General features: G+C 43.4%; 1 pseudogene; it reads right to left on the bottom strand.

Moving 5' to 3' along the window:
- Positions 1-1,282: 1,282 nt before the first annotated feature.
- Positions 1,283-13,325, bottom strand: LOC148778873 (CDGSH iron-sulfur domain-containing protein 1 pseudogene; annotated as a pseudogene).
- Between the last annotated feature and the right edge of the window lie 5,027 nt (positions 13,326-18,352).

Here is an 18,352-nt window from a genome sequence, read left to right on the forward strand (position 1 = left end):
TATGTTATCTATAAATGACCAGTTCAGTCTCTGGGTATATGCTGCTGCTGCTGCTAAGTCGCTTCAGTCGTGTCTGACTCTGTGTGACTCCATAGACGGCAGCCCACCAGGCTCCCCCGTCCCTGGGATTCTCCAGGCAAGAACCCTGGAGTGGGTTGCCATTTCCTTCTCCAATGAATGAAAGTGAAAAGTGAAAGGGAAGTCCCTCAGTTGTGTCCAACTGTTAGAGACCCCATGGACTGCAGCACACCAGGCTCCTCCGTCCATGTGATTTTCCAGGCAAGAGTACTGGAGTAGGGTGCCATTGCTTTCTCCGCTGGGTATATGAGGGACCAGGGATCACCAGAAGGGTATCTAGGTCCTGCTGACCACTTGGCTCACCTCCCAAAGAGGCCTCTTGCTCTTAAAGGAACCTGGATCTGAGGGCTGGGTGTCTGAGTGGGGGTCATTCCTCAAGTTCTTAACTCAGGGTGTGGAGTCCAGGAGAACGGGGCTGACATACTTTCTCCTTGACTATTAGTCTTGGAACCTACAGAAAACCCTGAGAGCCTGTGTCTTTATCTGCACGAGGGGAAGGGTGACAAGGTAGACAGTAAATATTTAACAAATCTTCACATAGCTTCACATATACTAAATCACACCATTCTCAAACAACCCTATGATGTATTATCACTATTCTTATTTTATAGATGAGGAAACTGAGGTACAGACTGGTTAAATCAGTAACCTTTACTGATAACCTTTACTGGTTACAGTCAGTAAAGGAGGAGTCAGGTTTGAACCCAGGTCACTGGGCTTCAGACTTCAACGTCACACTCATTGGTGAATAATGTAGAAAGTTAACAAACAGCTTTAAGGGCTATTGTGAGAATTGGGGATAAAGCCACATGTGGTATGTGGCTTCTGGTCTTGCTATTCTATAGAAATTGTCCCTCTTGCTAAATTTGTCAGTGACCTCCATATTGCCAAACCCAATAAACGCTTTTATGTTTTCATTTCCCCTGACCTCTCAATAGCATTAAATCCAGTTGACCATTTCCTCATACTTCTTTTTGTTTTTTTTAAACTCACAGGGTATGAGGTCAGTTTTTCCATTGTTTAAACAAATATGCACCACAGTGATTCAACAAATAAGGCAAATGCCAGGAATATGAAAGTTGCAGTCTGCAATTACCATATCTAGAACTCAGGGAAGGTGAATTAGACAGAAGTGGTAGTCACTCTAATTAAACGAACAGGTGACATCATGACAAGTTTGTTTTTAGCATTGAAGCTATCAAAACTATCCCATTTTCTTAATGATCAGAGGTCCCACGTTGGTTCTAGTCTCTTCATTGTGATGATCCATCACAGAATGTGAACTTTTTGGCCTCTACCAATAGTATTAGGGGCTTACCTTGTGGTTCAGCTGGTAAAGAATCCACCTGCAATGTGGGGGACTTAAGAGATATGGGTTTCATTCCTGGGTGGGGAAGATCCCTCATGGCAACTCACTCCATGCCTGGAGAACCCAATGGACAGAGGAACCTGGTGGGCTACAGTCCGTAGGGTCACAAAGAGTCAGACACGACTATAGCAAGTTAGCACAGCACAATAGCTGTCGACAACTTAATCTCACAAATCCTTCATGTCAAAAGCAAACACAATCTTGGAGTTTTCTTTCTGATTGTGAGGGTTTACAATAGATTTGCTGCAACGATTTTTAACATGAAATCTTTTGTAAGATAACCAACTGCAGTCATCCCAGCAGTAATGGTAATGGCTGTGATCCATTCAACTTGTAAGCTGGAAGTCACATTCAAGGCAATGTCACTTGCAACGTGTGTACACACAGGACACTGGGCACAGTTGGCTTGAGCGGCCAGCTGCAGGCAAGATGTGAAAGGCGTCCTACAGGACCAACTCCAGGATGCTTACTCCTTTTTGAAACATTTACTTCTTCTGACTTTAGTGACAACTCACTCAAAACGGTTTGCTCCGACTCTACCAGCTGTTCCTTCCTAGTCCCTTTTTCTCTCTTTTCCTCTTTTTTTTTTTTTTAATTTGTTTATTTATTTGGCTGCACCAGGTCTTAACTGTGGCACGTGGATTCTTTAGTGGTAGAATGCAGGATCTGGTTCCCTGACCAGGGATCAAACCTGGGGCCCCTGCATTGGGAATGTGGAGTCTTAGCCATTGGACCATCAGGGAAGTCCCTCTCTTTTCCTCTTTTAACTGTAGAGACATGTTGGAGTGCCCTGGGCTGATGTCTCCTTAGTCCTCTTTTCTTTCCCTGGGAGATCTCACACAGTCCTGTGGCATGAGGCACCATCTATATCATATATTTGTTGATGACCCCGCTATCAGTCAAGGTTTGACCTGAGAACTGGAACCAACAGGAAAATATATCAAGAGATTTATTGAGAGGAATTTCTTGTGTGATTTTAAAGGCTTGCTAGGTAAGCCCCAGATATATAGGTCAGGCTGTCAGAAGAGCAGACTGGACCTCTTCCATTGCCCCCACCCTGGCTAGACTCCTTCATCTCCAGCCTGGACGACTGCCAATGCCACTTAACCAGTTTCTCTGCTTACATTCCTGCCTCACCCTCCTTGCTTACATTCTTGCCTTACACCGCCCACTTACAAGAAGTGATCCTTTCTCTTTCCTTCTCTTTTCTTTTTGTGCCAGTTTTATTGAGGCATGATTGATATCTGACATTGTTTAAGGCATACAGCATAATGATTTGACTTACATACATCATGAAAGGATTGTCACAGTAAATGCAGTGAATATCCATCATCTCATACAGATACAAAATTAAAGAACTAGAAATAAATATTCTTCCCTGTGATGAGATTGCTTAAGATTTCCTTTCTTAAGAGAGGAAACGTGTGTGTGCTCAGTTGCTTCAGTCATGTCTGACTCTTTGTGACCCTATGGACTGTAGCCCACCGGGCTCCTCTGTCCATGGGGATTCTCCAGGCCAGAATAATTCTATTTATCATGTTGGACATTATATCCCTATTACTTGTTTATCTTATAACTGGAAGTGTTTACCTTTTGACTGCCTTCATCCAATTCTCTCTCCTCCCACCCCAGCCTCCTGTAACCATAAATCTCACCTCTTTTTCTATGAGTTTGTCTGTCACAGTGACCCTTTTAAAGCATAAATCAAATTTACTCGATTCTCATATATGAAACTCATCAGTGACTTCTCACTGCTCTTAAATGAAAATGTAAACCTCTTCGCTTGGTAGAGTATATTGCAGAATTGGTCACAAATTTTTTCCATCACTATGCTATGTGACTTTGCCACTCCTCCCATAAAGAGGAGTAGTTCATTTTCCTACCCCTTGGATCTAGACTGGCTTTGTGACTTGGTTGGCCAATAAAATGCAGTGTAAGTAACATTGTTGGACTTTTAAGTCTAAGCCTCATAAGGCCTTGAAGCTTCTACTTTTGTTCTCTTGGAATGTTCCCCTGAGACTAACATGTAAAGAAGGCTGGTCTAGCCTCCTGGAGGATGAGATATCATATTGATAGAGAAGAGCTCTTCCATCTGAGGCCCCCTAGACTGATTAATCAATAGTCGGCACTAACCACCAGATGTGTATGGGAAACCATCATAGATCATCTAGTCTCAGATGAGCAGCCAAATGATGGCAGCCACATAAGTGAAACCAGGTGAGACCCTGCCCAAATGACTGCCTCCCACAACTGTGAGCAAATACATGGCTGTTGTTTTAAGCCACTGAGTTTTGGGTTGGTTTGTTACACAGCAGTAGATAACTGTTACACTTTACCTGCAAGGCGCTCCCTTGATCTCTGATATCTCCCTTGATCATTCTATTCCAGCTATACTGGTCTCAACCTGTTCCTGGAATATTTCAAACTCTTTTCTTTCTCCAGGTCTTTGCTTCCTTTGGCAATGGTGTGCCAGGTTCATTTTCATCTTTCAGTGTGCATTAAAACACCGTTCTTTAAATTCAAACACCATGGAGCAGTCTCCCATGACCACCCCTCTACTCAAAGTTGTCTCAGGGGCTTCCCTGGTGGTTCAGTGGCAAAGAATCCACTTGCCAATGCAGGGGACCGGCTTGATCCCCGGTCCGGGAAGATCCCACATGCCTTGGAACAACTAAGCCTGTGTACCACACTATTAAGCCAGCACTCTGGAGACCATGAGCTGTAAGAACTGAGACCATGTACTGCGACTACTGAAATTTGTGGGCCTGGACCTCACGCTCTAAAACAAGAGAAGCCACTGAAATGAGAAGCCTGTGCACCACAACTAGAGACGAGCCCCATCACTGCAGCTAGAGAAAGCCCACATGCAGCAATGCAGACCCAGTGTAGCCAGAAAGAAAGAGGGAAAGAGAGGAAGGAGGAGGAAAGAAAATAAAATTGACTCTACCGGATACTCCCATGTTAGAATTTCTTTCTTTACCACAATTTAAAATTATCTTGTTCCTTCATTTGTTGACTTATTTTGCTAGAAGATGAAAGTGAAAGTTGCTCAGTCATGTCCGACTCTGCGACCCCATGGACTATACAGTGCATGGAATTCTCCAGGCCAGAATACTGGAGTGGGTAGCCTTTCCCTTATCCAGTGGATTTTCCCAATCCAGGGATCCAACCCAGGTCTTCCACATTGCAGGTGGATTCTTTACCAGCTGAACCACAAGGGAAGTCCAAGAATACTGGTGTGGGTAGCCTATACTTTCTCCAGATCTTCCCAACCCAGGAGCCAAACTGGGGTCTTCTGCATTGCAGGCAGATTCTTTACAAACTGAGCTATCAGGGAAGCCCTACTGGAAGGTAAGCACCACAATTATCCACACAGTACTATCAGTTCAGTTCAGTTCAGTCGCTCAGTCGTGTCCGACTCTCCACGACCCCATGAATCACAGCACGCCAGGCCTCCCTGTCCATCACCAACTCCCAGAGTTCACTCAAACTCATGTCCTTCGAGTCGGTGATGCCATCCAGCCATCTCATTCTCCGTCGTCCCCTTCTCCTCCCACCCCCAACCTTTCCCAGCATCAGAGTCTTTTCCAGTGAGTCAACTTGTCACATGAGGTGGCCAAAGTATCGGAGTTTCAGCTTTAGCATCAGTCCTTCCAATGAATACCCAGGACTGATCTCCTTTATAATGGACTGGTTGGATCTCCTTGCAGTCCAAGGGACTCTCAAGAGTCTTCTCTAACACCACAGTTCAAAAGCATCAATTCTTCGGCGATCAGCTTTCTTCACAGTCCAACTCTCACATCCATACATGACCAGGGAAAAACCATAGCCTTGACTAGACGGACCTTGGTTGGCAAAGTAATGTCTCTGCTTTTTAATATACTATCTAGGTTGGTCATAACTTTCCTTCCAAAGAGTAAGCGTCTTTTAATTTCCTGGCTGCAATCAGCATCCGCAGTGATTTTGGAGCCCCCAAAAAATAAGGTCTGACACTGTTTCCACTGTTTTTCCATCTATTTCCCATGAAGTGATGGGACCAGATGCCATGATCTTTGTTTTCTGAATGTTGAGCTTCAAGCCAACCTTTTCACTCTCCTCTTTCACTTTCATCAAGAGGCCTTTTAGTTCCTCTTCACTTTCTGCCTTAAGGGTGGTGTCATCTGCATATCTGAGGTTATTGATATTTCTCCTGGCAATCTTGATTCCAGCTCGTGCTTCTTCCAGCCCAGCATTCCTCATGATGTACTCTGCATATAAGTTAAATAAGAAGGTGACAATATACAGCCTTGACGTACTCCTTTTCCTATTTGGAACAAGTCTTTTGTTCCATGTACAGTTCTGACTGTTGCTTCCTGACTGCATACAGGTTTCTCAAGAGGCAGATCAGGTGGTCTGGTATTCCCATCTCTTTCAGAATGTTCCACAGTTTATTGTGATCCACACAGTCAAAGGCTTTGGCATAGCCAATGAAGCAGAAATAGATGTTTTTCTGGAACTCTCTTGCTTTCTCCATGATCCAGTGGATGTTGGTAATTTGATCTCTGGTGCCTCTGCCTTTTCTAAAACCAGCTTGAACATCTGGGAGTTCACGGTTCACATATTGCTGAAGCCTGGCTTGGAGAATTTTGAGCATGACTTTACTAGCGTGTGAGATGAGTACAATTGTGCGGTAGTTTGAGCATTCTTTGGCATTGCCTTTCTTTGGGATTGGAATGAAGACTGACCTTTTTCAGTCCTGTGGCCACTGCTGAGTTTTCCAAATTTGCTGGCGTATTGAGTGCAGCACTTTCACAGCATCATCTTTCAAGACTTGAAATAGCTCAACTGGAATTCCATCACCTCCACTAGCTTTCTTCATAGTGATAGGCCACCGCTATCAATGGATCAAGTTGGTACAAAAGATAAACTTGTTCCACTTTGTAGGCAAAGAACACAGTTACTCAGTGAGGAAGGAAGGCAGAACTGTGGGGAACTCTGATGGGTAGCTGAGGGGCAGAATTTGGTGGGGGAGAAAGTCTTCAGGGAATCAGAATATATCTGAGTATATATTACAGAATATCTCTGCCAGAGATATGCTGCCTTTGAGTCACACTGTGGCAAATTTCAACTCTCCCAGGCTCCTGGCCCAGACCACTGATCAACCTGATTTCTCTTCTTCTTTTTAAAAACTTAAAAAAAATTTTTTTTTTTTCCTATTCTTTGGCTGTGCTGAGTGGCATGTGGGATCTTAGTTCCCCGACCAGGGATTGAACCCATGCTCCCAGCAGTGCAAGCTTGAAGTCAACCACTGGACCACCAAGAAAGTTCTCTGATTTCTCATCTTATCAATCCTACTTGCATTATGGGAGTTGCTATGTATAAATGATCTCAGTCTCAGGGATAGCTCAGGAGTTGGTGTTTTTATAGAACTGCTAACAATGGTTAGTGTTTTCATCCACAAACATTAAGTGCACTTTAACTAAACAGATTTTCTTCCTCCTGAACTCTTCATACAAATCTTGAGGTTCAGGCTTACTGCTAAAAAAGTGTTTTTACTCTTTGAAGTTGGGAGCAGGGGATATAAGAAGAGACATTGTGAGAAAGTTCAAGAAATACTGTTTTATTATCATTTTCTTAGGTAATAAAAGAAATCCTTAAATTCTAAGAAAAAAAATGTATTAATCAGAAAACAGGCCTCCTAGAAACAGCTGTGGAAAGCTGAAATAAAACGGGTGGAGAATGACAGCTTTACTCCAGATATGAATCTCAACACTTCTCAGCCCAGGAAATGCACAAAATTACTGCAGGGAAATAAGACATGACAGATCATTTATTTAATTGAGTTGAGAGAATCATATTTTCTTTACGCCTCTGAGGAAAATGTACTGTATTCTAGCACTCAGAAATGATGGTCAGAGAAGCCATAGGGTAGAAAACTGTTTGAATAAGAATGGGGTCCTCTGATTAATGGGCTGGTGGAAGTGAAGGAGCAGGGGGAGGAGTGGGGAATTTATGATTATTCTTTGTCCTTTGCCTCTCAGATCCATTCTCCTTCCTGTTCTGTGTCCTAGCAGCGGATTATCTCCAGCCTGTACCCTCTGGCATTGGGTTGGGTCCAGCCAATGAAAAGCACCAGCCAGGGACTGGAAGAAGGAAGAGAGAAGTCGGGGTATTCATACCTCCTCACTGTGGTTCCGTTCCTCTGAGGCAGTGGGTCTCAGAAAGTGGGCAGCATACCAGCAGCATCTTCATCACCCAGGACTTGTTAGAAATGCAGGTTCTTAGTCCAACTTCAAACTCCTGGGGGACAAAGCAATCCGTTTTTTTTTTTTTTAATTTTTATTTATTTGGCTGCACCCGGTCTTAGCTGGGGCCCTCAGGATCTTTTAGTTGTGTCATTAGAAGTCTAAGTTGCAGCATGTGAGATCTAATTCCCTGACCAGGGGTCGAACCCGGGTCTGCTGCATTGGGATCGCAGAGTCCTAGCCACTGAATCACCAGGGAAGTCTAATCTGTATTTAAACAAGCCCTCCGAAGTGGTTTTGATGCTCTGTAAAGTTCGGGTACCAGTGATGTACAGGTGCAGTTCCTGGTGGGCAGACCTTTCTCTGTAGTCCCAGCTTTTACTAGACTCCAGTAATTCTGTCCCTTTCTTTTGTCCTTCAGGTCTGAGGGTGGAAAGGGCTTCTCAGCATGGCTGGTACTTCAGTAGCTCATAACCTCTTGATGATTGCCTTATCTCTGCCTATTAGTGCGTTTGCAAATTCTCTTTGGTTAAAAGGTTTGAGTGCTCTGTCTGTCTCCTGCTGGGTGCATGACTGATTCTCAGAGGCACCAACTGTGGGCAGAGGCTGGCAAACACCTGTCTGTGGACAACAGAGCACAGTTACATCAGGACTGCAGAGCAGGGAAGCCATGGGAACGAGCCTCCACTGTGTGCCGAATGTTCATTCTTTTAGGCTCACAGACCTCCTGGAGGAAGGTATCGTCTGTGTTTCACTGACGGGCACCTGAGCCAGACCCCAGACTGCACTTCTGTCCTAGACTGGCTGATTCATCTTCCCGGTCAAGGAGACTCCTGCCCTCAAAGTCCTCCCGCAGGTCACACCTTCACCCCTCAAGCCATCGTGAAGTTGTTATGGGTTATGTAGTCTACTTGCGGGTAGGCTGGTAGGCGACTTAAGAGTTGTGTGATACTGGGCAAGTTGCCTGGCCTTTCTGGGCCTCAGGTGCCCCATCTTTGAACAGCGACCTTAATGCCTGCTGTGTATGGTGTACTGGGAGGACTGCATGAGGTGACCTGTGTTGAGCACCTGTGACAATGTCTGGCACAGAGTAGGCTGTCTATAAAGCTGAATGCTTTTGCCTTCCCTGCACAGGTTCACTGGGGAGACAATATGACTGTTCAAGTGAATCAGGTCACACTTTTATAAAAAAAAATTTTATTAGAGTATAGTTGATTTACAATGTTGTGTTATTGTCAGGGGTACAGCATAGTGCTTCAGTTAAACACATACATATGTTTATTCTTTTTTCACATTTATTTCCCATATAGGTTATTACAGAATATTGAGTAGAATTCCCTGTGCGATACAGTAGATCCTTGTTGATTGTCTATTTTACGTATAGTAGTGTGTGTATTCGGAGACGGCAATGGCAAGCCACTCCAATACTATTGCCTAGAAAATCCCATGGATGGAGGAGCCTGGTAGGCTGCAGTCGGTGGGGTCGCTAAGGGTTGGACGCGACTGAGCGACTTCACTTTCACACATTGGAGAAGGAAATGGCAACTCACTCCAGTGTTCTTGCCTGGAGAATCCCAGGGATGGGGGAGCCTGGTGGGCTTCCGTCTATGGGGTCACACAGAGTTGGACACGACTGAAGTGACTTAGCAGCAGCAGCAGTGTGTGTATTTTAATCCCAACCTCTTAACTTGTCCCTTCCTGCCACTTTCCTCTTTGTCAAGTTTGTTTTCAAAATCTGTGACTCTGTTTTGTGAATAAGTTTATTTATATTACTTAAAATGTTAGATTTCACATATGAGTGATATCATGTGATATTTGTCTTTCTCTGACTTTCTTCACTTAGTGTGATAATCTCTAGTTCCATCTATGTTCCTGCAAATGGCATTATTTCTTTTTTTTTCCCATGGCTGATTTTAGTATTCCATTGTATGTATGTACCACGTCTTCTTTATCCATTCATCTGTTAATGGACAGTTAGGTTGCTTCCAAGTCTTGGCTATAGTACATAGTGCCGCTATGAATGTTGGGGTGCATGGATCCTTTAAAATTATGGTTTTCTCCAGATATATGCCCAGGAGTGGATCATATGGTAGCTCTATTTTTAGTTTTTTAAGGAACTTCGTACCAATTTACATTCCCACCAAAAGTGTAGGAAGGTCAGGTCACACTTTTTAAATAGATATTAGGCAGGGAGCATCCTGTCCCTAAGGAAAGACACTTTCAACTGGTGGAATCCTCAGGAAGCCAAGAGCACTTTTCTAATCTCTGAAGAACTTGCTTAGGTCTTAGGGCTTGGTGACAGAGAGATGGGGCTGACCACTGGATATGCAGCTTGTTTGTCTGTTAAAGTATGTTGTGTTCTGGAACTTGTCTCCAGTCTGTCTCCTGTGCTCTTCCTGCCTCCTTGCAAGGTGGTGACAAACGAGGGCAGTGCCTGAGGGGTACCTGGAGGAGGTGTTTCCCTAATATGACTTCACAAGCATGGCTCCCTCTGCTTGGGCAGACATTTGTCTTGCTCACCTGTATCCTGGGAACAGGTCTGCAGAATGGAGTCGAGCTGAGAGAGTGGGAGATAGCAGAGGGAGTCATGGGTGCTCTGTTTCATTCCTGATAACAGAATGCCTTCCCAGCAGTTAGAGCCCGTTTCTAATATTGCAGTAGTTGTTATGGTGAGGTGGGGTGCCTACACACAAAAGGTCCTATCCCATGGTCTCTTTGCATACCCTACCTGTGGGTCTCAGTCTTATGTCATGGCTTCTTAGGAAACAATGCCCCTCACCAGCCCAGGAAATGTTCTGGAAATCTAAAATGAATGGGTTTTAGAAATTGAAATGCTTTGGGAATCTCAATCAAATGCATTGACACAGTGATTGGGGAATCTTCTGGCAAGGTCAGCATTAGGTCAGGGATGCTAAACATACTGCCAAGCTCAGTGAAAAACTATTGCTGAAGGCATGTGACTCTCAAGTGCCCCACCTGACCTTCAAGTAGGTGAAAAACTTGTTTATAATGCTCTGAGCCTAAAACCTATTCCTGTTTTATATGTAAATGCAAAAGTATTTTCTGTTCAATTTTAGCAAACACTAAATTTTCCAGGGGTGCAACTAATATGTAAATCAAAGAACAAAGGACTCAGTTTTGTTTGGAACTTTGCGAGGGTTGTTTAAGGGTTGGAAAGCATGTCATCAGTGGCAACTCTGTCAGTTCTGATGCCCAATTCAACTTTCCTTAGTCAGTCTGCATTTATAATTGCTGCATTTGTATTGATTTAAATCTTATTTAAAATGCCAAAAATAAAAAGAATTGACCATATGTTAATACATGCTTTAAAACAAACATAACAGAGATGACACCAAGTACTGAGGTGAAGTGGGCCAGTGGTGACAAGAGAAGTAACTTTAGGACAGGAAGCTCTTTGAGGTACAAAGTTCAAAGAATCCTTTCTGCGGAGGTGACATGACGTGAAAGATGAAGGATGACAGAGCTAGCCATGCAAAGGCCCTGAGGTTGAAATAATTGGGCATGTCCTAGAAACTGTCACAACTCCATGTAACTAGATTACAGGTGAGCAAGGACGGAGAGCATCAGGGATTGAGGCTTGAGGGAAAAAAAAATGGCCTTGAAACCACAGTAAGGATTTTATTCTCTGAAAGTCACCGAGGGTTGTAAAAGAGGGGATGACCTGGCCAAAATGATCTTTAGCAAGATGAGGCTGCAGGGAAAATTCGAGACGAGCCTGGAATATTTTGCAGCGCCAGAAGAGCAAAGAAGGCAGTCAACACAGAGAAATTACCCGTGTAAATTTCCTGTCATCCAGAAAGCTTAAAGGGAGAGAATAAGTGCTCTGTAAATATTTAATGTTGCCCAGAGTTGATAGAAACCAATCACAGAAGATAACATGGCAGTTCAGTGTTAGGGATTTGTGTAGAGTTACACTATTCAGTACAGTGTTACTAGCCATCTGTGACTATTAAGCACTTAAAAAGAGACTAGTGCACCTGAGGACCTGAGTTTTAATTTTATTCAATTTCAGTGCACCTTGAAAAGCTGAAACTTGACTCAGTTATTAGAAAGTACTTCAGTGTGTTGAGAATATTTGAAAATTCATTAATAATTTTACATGATTATATGTTGAATTGATAATATGGTAGATATATTTCATCAAGTAGGCAGTTTATTAATGTTACCAGTTCTTTTTACTTTTTAAAATGAGGCTACTAGAAAATTAAAGATTATATTCCGGCTTATATTATTATTATTATTTTAAAGTTTGTCTACCCTTCTTATTTGTTTGTTTTTAATTGAAGTATAACTGATTTGTGATATTGTGTTAGTACAGCAAAGTGATTCAATTATACACATATATATCTATTTTTTTCAGATTCTTTTCCCCATAGATTATAACCTGGCTTCCATTTATTTCTAGGAGACAGAGCTTCTCTAGATGTTTTAATGATGAGCCCCAGTGCCATTTTCAACCACAAAGACTATCACACAGACGAGGAACTGCCGTTAAGATTTAATGTTCCAGTTAAGCAAAGCTTATAAATGAGATTAATGGGAAAAAACAAGGCAAAGTCTAGCCTCAGTGTTGATGAAGTTAGAGGGTAACATGCCCACTTCTCCTTCCTCTTTGTTCTTAAGTGTCCCCTCTGCAGGCCCTTACTGCCTTTGTATAACTTCTCTTTTCTACAGAAGGAGGGCACGTTTCTGCAGTTTGCCCAGTCCAAACTTCTGGTCTTCCTTTTGCTTGTCCCCTTCTTGCCCTTCCTTCTCAGGGGTTCATATCCCTTAACTCTCTATATTACCCATCTTCTCTGGAGAAATGTAGTATAGAAACTTAGCTCTGAAGCAGGGGTTCACAGGACTTCTGTGGTGGTCCAGTGGTAAAGACTCCAGCCTTCCAACGTAGGGGGCATGGGTTCGATCCCTGGGCAGGGTGGTTCTGCATGGTGTGTGGTGAGGCACAAACAAACAAATAAAACAGGGGTTGGCAACCTTTCTGTAAAAGGTCAAAGTAAACAACTTGGGTCATGTGGTCATAATCTCTGATGCAGGTCTTCAATTCTGCTGTTGTAGAGTGAAAATAGCCAGAGACAACATGTAAACAAAAGGGCAGGGCTGTGTTCCCATAAAGGTTTATTTATGGACACAAATTAGAGTATCATATTTTCCCCATGTCATGAAATATTCTTCTTTGGATTTTTTCTTAACTCTTTCAGAATGTAAAATCCATTCTAAACTCAAGGGCCATACAAAAACAGTCAGGCAGGATAGGCCCTTGGGTCCTGGTTTGCTGTCCTTGCCCTAAACCGTTAAGTGAAGACTCAATGTAATGAACTATTCTTTGGGGAGTATTGGGTCAGAAAGATCTTTTCATTCCTTTACCACACAGCTCAGTCCCAGCCAATTGTAAGTACTCAAGCGCTCTACCTGAGTGACTGAAATTTCAAGAGCCCTGCCAAGGTCGGGAGATTAAATACTGAAGATCATCAGAAGACCTGGGTGGCTGGAGGGACTTCTCTGCAGTAATACTCTCAGAGATGGCTCCCTGCTCTGAGTCTCCTACTGGAAAGGGCCTGCTTTGGCCCTGATCTGGCCTTGCCCTCCTCATAGGATGAAGAATCTACATGGCCGTGGAGACTCACCTCCATGCTTCAGGTACTTGGGGCCCTGTAACTTCCTGTCTGAGTGACCGCAAGACCACTTTACCCTGGGCCCATTCCCCTGTACAGAGACCACACTGCCAATGTGCTCATACTTGGGCCAAGGGATGGCTTAGGGTCTGCTGTTTGCCCAGGGTGCAGTGGAGCTTGGACGCATGGACTAGGGCTGTGTGTGCTGAGGGTGAGCAGGAGCAAGGGCTGGGCCTTAGACAAAGGGCCAGGCATGGCTTCTTCTTCTTTATAAAATATTTATTTACTTGGCTGCACCAGGTGTTAGTTGCGGAATGCTGGGTCTTCAATATTTCCTGTGGCATGTGAACTCTTAGTTACAGCATGTGGAATCTGGTTCCCTGACCAGGGATCAAACCTGGGCCGCCTGCAATGGGAGCATGGAGTCTTGGCCATTGGACCACCAGGGAAGTCCCCAAATGGCTTCTTCTCTCTGCCTGTTTTAGGCATAGAATCCTAAATTTAAACCCGATTCGGTAATTATGAAGGCATATTTGTCATGGCAGCAGGATAGGTAATATTTTAACGAACAGTTTATTAGTTTGACATTTGTAATTGATAAATATTTATAACTTAAATATTTAGACATACAATCTGAGGGCCTCCATTTGTATCCTCGCCCTAAACCCTCCAAATATTAGGATGGGCTTGCTTCTGCAGTTGATTTAACTTTGAAATGGTGGTGAAGGGTGGGTGGGAATCAGTGGTGTGGTAAAGCTGGCTTCTGGCAGCTCAGAGCCCATTGCAGTATCTGTCTCCAACTCCGCGTTCGGTGTCACAATGTTGGTAGCTTGAAGTTGGCTATGGTAGGAATATTTACATCATGGAAATGGCCAATGCCATGAAACAGTTTGGAGCTTATTATTATTTTGTTTTAATACCTATTTATTTGTCTGTACTGGGTCTTAGTTGTCATGTGTGGCATCTTTAATCTTCATTGTGACATGCAGTTTCTTCTAGTTTCAGCACTGGCACTCTTAGTTGCAGCTAAGACTGGGATCTAGTTCTCTGAGCAGGGGTCGAACCCAAGCCCCCTGCATTGGGAGCACAGAAGCTTAGCCACTGGACTATAGGGAAGTCCCCCCTTTTTGTTTTCCTTTATTTTTAATTGGAGGATAATTGCTTTACAATATTGTGTTGGTTTCTGCCATACACCAGCGTGAATCAGCCATGCTTTGAGAACTGGTTGCTAAGCATTTACCAGCACACCGTACACCGTGTACTTTCTCACTGTGACAGAGGGTGGCTTGTCCCCTCCCTGCCCTGTATAGAGTCATTCCTCCTTTCCTATCTGAGGAGAGAAGATCTGGAGAGGTTTTCAAGAGAAGTGTTCAGCAGAAAAGTGTGATAGAAGCTTACTGAAACATTCACTCATTTGTAGTGGAAACAGTGTCAGACTTTATTTTTTGGGCTCCAAAATCACTGCAGATGCTGACTGCAGCCAGGAAATTAAAAGACGTTTACTCCTTGGAAGGAAAGTTATGACCAACCTAGAAGGCATATTAAAAAGCAGAGACATTACTTTGCCAACCAAGATCCGTCTAGTCAAGGCTATGGTTTTTCCCGTGGTCATGTATGGATGTGAGAGTTGGACTGTGAAGAAAGCTGAGCGGCGAAGAATTAATGCTTTTGAACTGTGGTGCTGGAGAAGACTCTTGAGAGTCCCTTGTACTGCAAGGAGATCCAACCAGTCCATTCTAAAGGAGATCAATCCTGGGTGTTCATTGGAAGGACTGATGCTGAGGCTGAAACTCCAATACTTTGGCCACCTCATGCGACCAGTTGACTCACTGGGAAAGAGTCTGATGCTGGAAGGGATTGGGGGTGGGAGGAGACGGGGACGACAGAGAATGAGATGGCTGGATGGCATCACCGACTCGATGGACATGAGTTTGAGTGAACTCCGGGAGTTGGTGATGGACAGGGAGGCCTGGCGTGCTGTGATTCATGGGGTCGCACAGAGTCGGACACGACTAAAGTGACTTAGCAGCAGCAGCAGCAAAAGCTATGGATTTCGCCTCTTATTTTCTATGCCTGCCCTCTGGCGGTGAATTCAGAGAAATACAGGTAGATTCCCACAGATGCCTGTATTTCTGGAAGTCGGGTTTGCAAACTCAGCTACCCAGTGGGCCAGGCAGGGAAGTGTAGAAGATGTCAGAATGTGAGAAGAGTGGGGAGCACTGGAGAACTCAGGCCCCATCAAAAAGGGAATGACCCTACTTGTTCAAGGCTACATCCAAGACTATGTGTCTAGACAGAGGCCATCGCAGCCTACAGATGAATGTTTTCTATGGTTCTTCACAGTATTGATCCGTGCAGTGTTTCAAAATAGTTGTGTACATCCAAACTTTTTTTTTTATTTCCAGAATTTTGGTACATATTTTCGGTTAAAATCAGACGAAAACGGAGACCAGTCTTGAAGTTACCCTGAGGAGACAAAACCAGTTTAGTCATTAATTTAGCCTAATTACCAGTTATTGCAGAGACACTGCCTTCTGACTTTATGAGCTGTTTTTTGACAGTGTATTCCCAGAGCCTCATTCCAGGTTGGGTTTGAGTGCTCCCCGTTCACAAACAGTCTTTTTGATGGTGTACATAATTTTAAAAAACTAACTACTACTTTTGTGTTCTTTGGCTTTATTTTGGCTATTTCTGAACCGTTGGCATGGGCAACCCCAAGTTTACAGTGCCACATGGCATTAATCGAGTGATATAATGACTATTAGAGAAAATTTGAAAATGGCAACAGACATTCAAGAGCAAGTTACTTTCCTCATGGTTCGGTGGCTAAGGCTCCACACTCCCGATTCAGGGGCTCTGGTTTTGATTCCTGGTCAGAACTAGATCCCACATGTTGCCACTAAAGATCAAAATGCTGCAATGAAGACTGTAGATCCTGCATGCTGCCAACTGGCACAAGACTGGCACAGCCAGGCAAACAAATAGAAAGAGCAAGTTACTGTAATTTTCCTAAAGCAAGAATTATCTCTACAACACCCTGACAGACATGGCCATATGTTTAATGCTTTATGAATTCCAGCAATAGTGAAGACATTATTTTTTATTTACCTGTGATTTTTATTATAATTTTTTTCATACAAACAAAACTACAGGCACACGATAAGTTATGTAGAATAATAAAATAAGTAGCCTTGTCTCTGCCATTTATCTTAAGAACATTACCAATGATTCTGAAAGTCACCTGTGTTCTATCCTGTTGAAACCTGTCTCTTCCCACTGAGGGTAAACAGCATTTGTTTTCTTTACCATTCCCTTGCTAAACTTAGATAGTCTGAGAATTAGTCTAATAATTTGTTTATTATCATTTTGGGTTTTTCTAGGTAGAGAATTGTGGCATTTAGCTGTTATTTGTTCCTTTCCATTTCTTATATCTCAATTTCTTTTTTGTGAGTTACTGTATTGATCAGGTTCTCTGATTTGATGTTACTGAAATATGGTAATAGTAAGAGTATCCTTATTTTATTTCTGATTTTTAAAAAAATGTTTCATTATTTTTCACAAAATATTTATTTAATTAGTCATGCTGGGTCTTAGTTTCAGCATCCAGGCTCTTTTTTAGTTGTGGCATTCAAACTCCTAGTTGTGGCATGTGGGATCTAGTTCCATGAACAGATATCAAACCTGAGACCCCTGCATTGCAAGCACAGAGTCTTAGCCACTGGACTCCCAGGGAAGTCCCAAAATGTTTGTTTCATTATTAACTACAGTGTTTGTTGTAGGTTTTGATAGGAAGGCTTAAAGAAATTCCTTTCTATTCCTAGTTTGCTAAGAAACCAATTATGAATGGGTGATGAATGTATCAAATGAGTTTTTTCTGCAACTATTAAGGTGATAATATGTTTAACTCTTTATTACAGAACATACACAAAAATAGAGTGAATGTTATAATGGATCCTATGACTCATCACCCAAATTCAACAATGATCAGTTTCCTACCAGTCTTGTACCATCTCTTTTACTTTTTAAATTTTTTTTGCGTATTTGAAAATAATCCCCAGGCATCATATCATTTAACCTGTAAATACAATAGTGTGTTCTTCTAACAGAAAAAGACTTTTAAGAAGCACAGCCATAAGACCCATGATTAGCCTGCACCCTCATAATAATAGTGTGTGTGTGTGTTAGTCCCTCAGTCATGTCCGACTCCTTGCAACCCCATGGACTGAAGCCTTCCAGGTTACTCTATCTATGGAATTTTCCAGGCAAGAATACTGGAGTGGGTTGCCATTACTTGCTCCAGGGAATCTTCCTGACCCAGGGATTGAACCTGGTCTCTTGCATTGCAGACAGATTCTTTACTGTCTGGTAATGAAAGTGAAAGTGAAAGTGAAATTCACTCAAAGTCTGACTCTTTGCGATCCCATGGACTATCAAGATGGTGGCAGAGAAGGACGTGCACTCTTGTTCTCCTGTGAGAACTCCAAAATTACAACTCACTGCTGAACAACCATCAACAGGAAAATGTTGGATCCCACTGAAAAAGGATACCCCACATCCAAGGGCAAAGGAGAAGCCCCAGCAAGATGGTAGAAGGGGCGAAATTGTGTTTAGAATAAACCCCATATCTTCCAGAGATGCTCAGTGGGCTCAAACGAAACCTTGTGCACACCAGGCGACCCCACAGAGACTGAGTCAGACCTGCCTTTGAGTGTTTGAGTGTTTCCTGTGGAGCTATGGGTCAGCAGTGCCCTGCTGCAGGGGCAGGGGCTTTGGGTGCAGCAGACCTGGGTGTGGCATAAGCCCTCTTGAAGGAGGTCACCATTAACTCCACCATAGAGCTGCCAGAGCTCACACAGGACTGGGGAAACAGACTCTTGGCAGGCACAAACAAAACGTGGTGCGTGCCAGGACCCAGGAGAAAGGAGCAGTGAGGCCAAAAGAAACTGACGCAGACTTGCCTGTGAGTGTCCAGCAATTTCCCTCTGGCAGAGGTGTGGGTCAGCAGTGGCCTGCAGCAGGGGCAGGAGCACTGCATGTGGCAGTGC

This window comes from Moschus berezovskii, chromosome 1 (assembly GCF_049115385.1).
Source record: "Moschus berezovskii isolate FMDL1 chromosome 1, NW_MosBer_1.0, whole genome shotgun sequence".
In the NCBI taxonomy this organism is placed as follows: Eukaryota; Metazoa; Chordata; class Mammalia; order Artiodactyla; family Moschidae; genus Moschus; species Moschus berezovskii.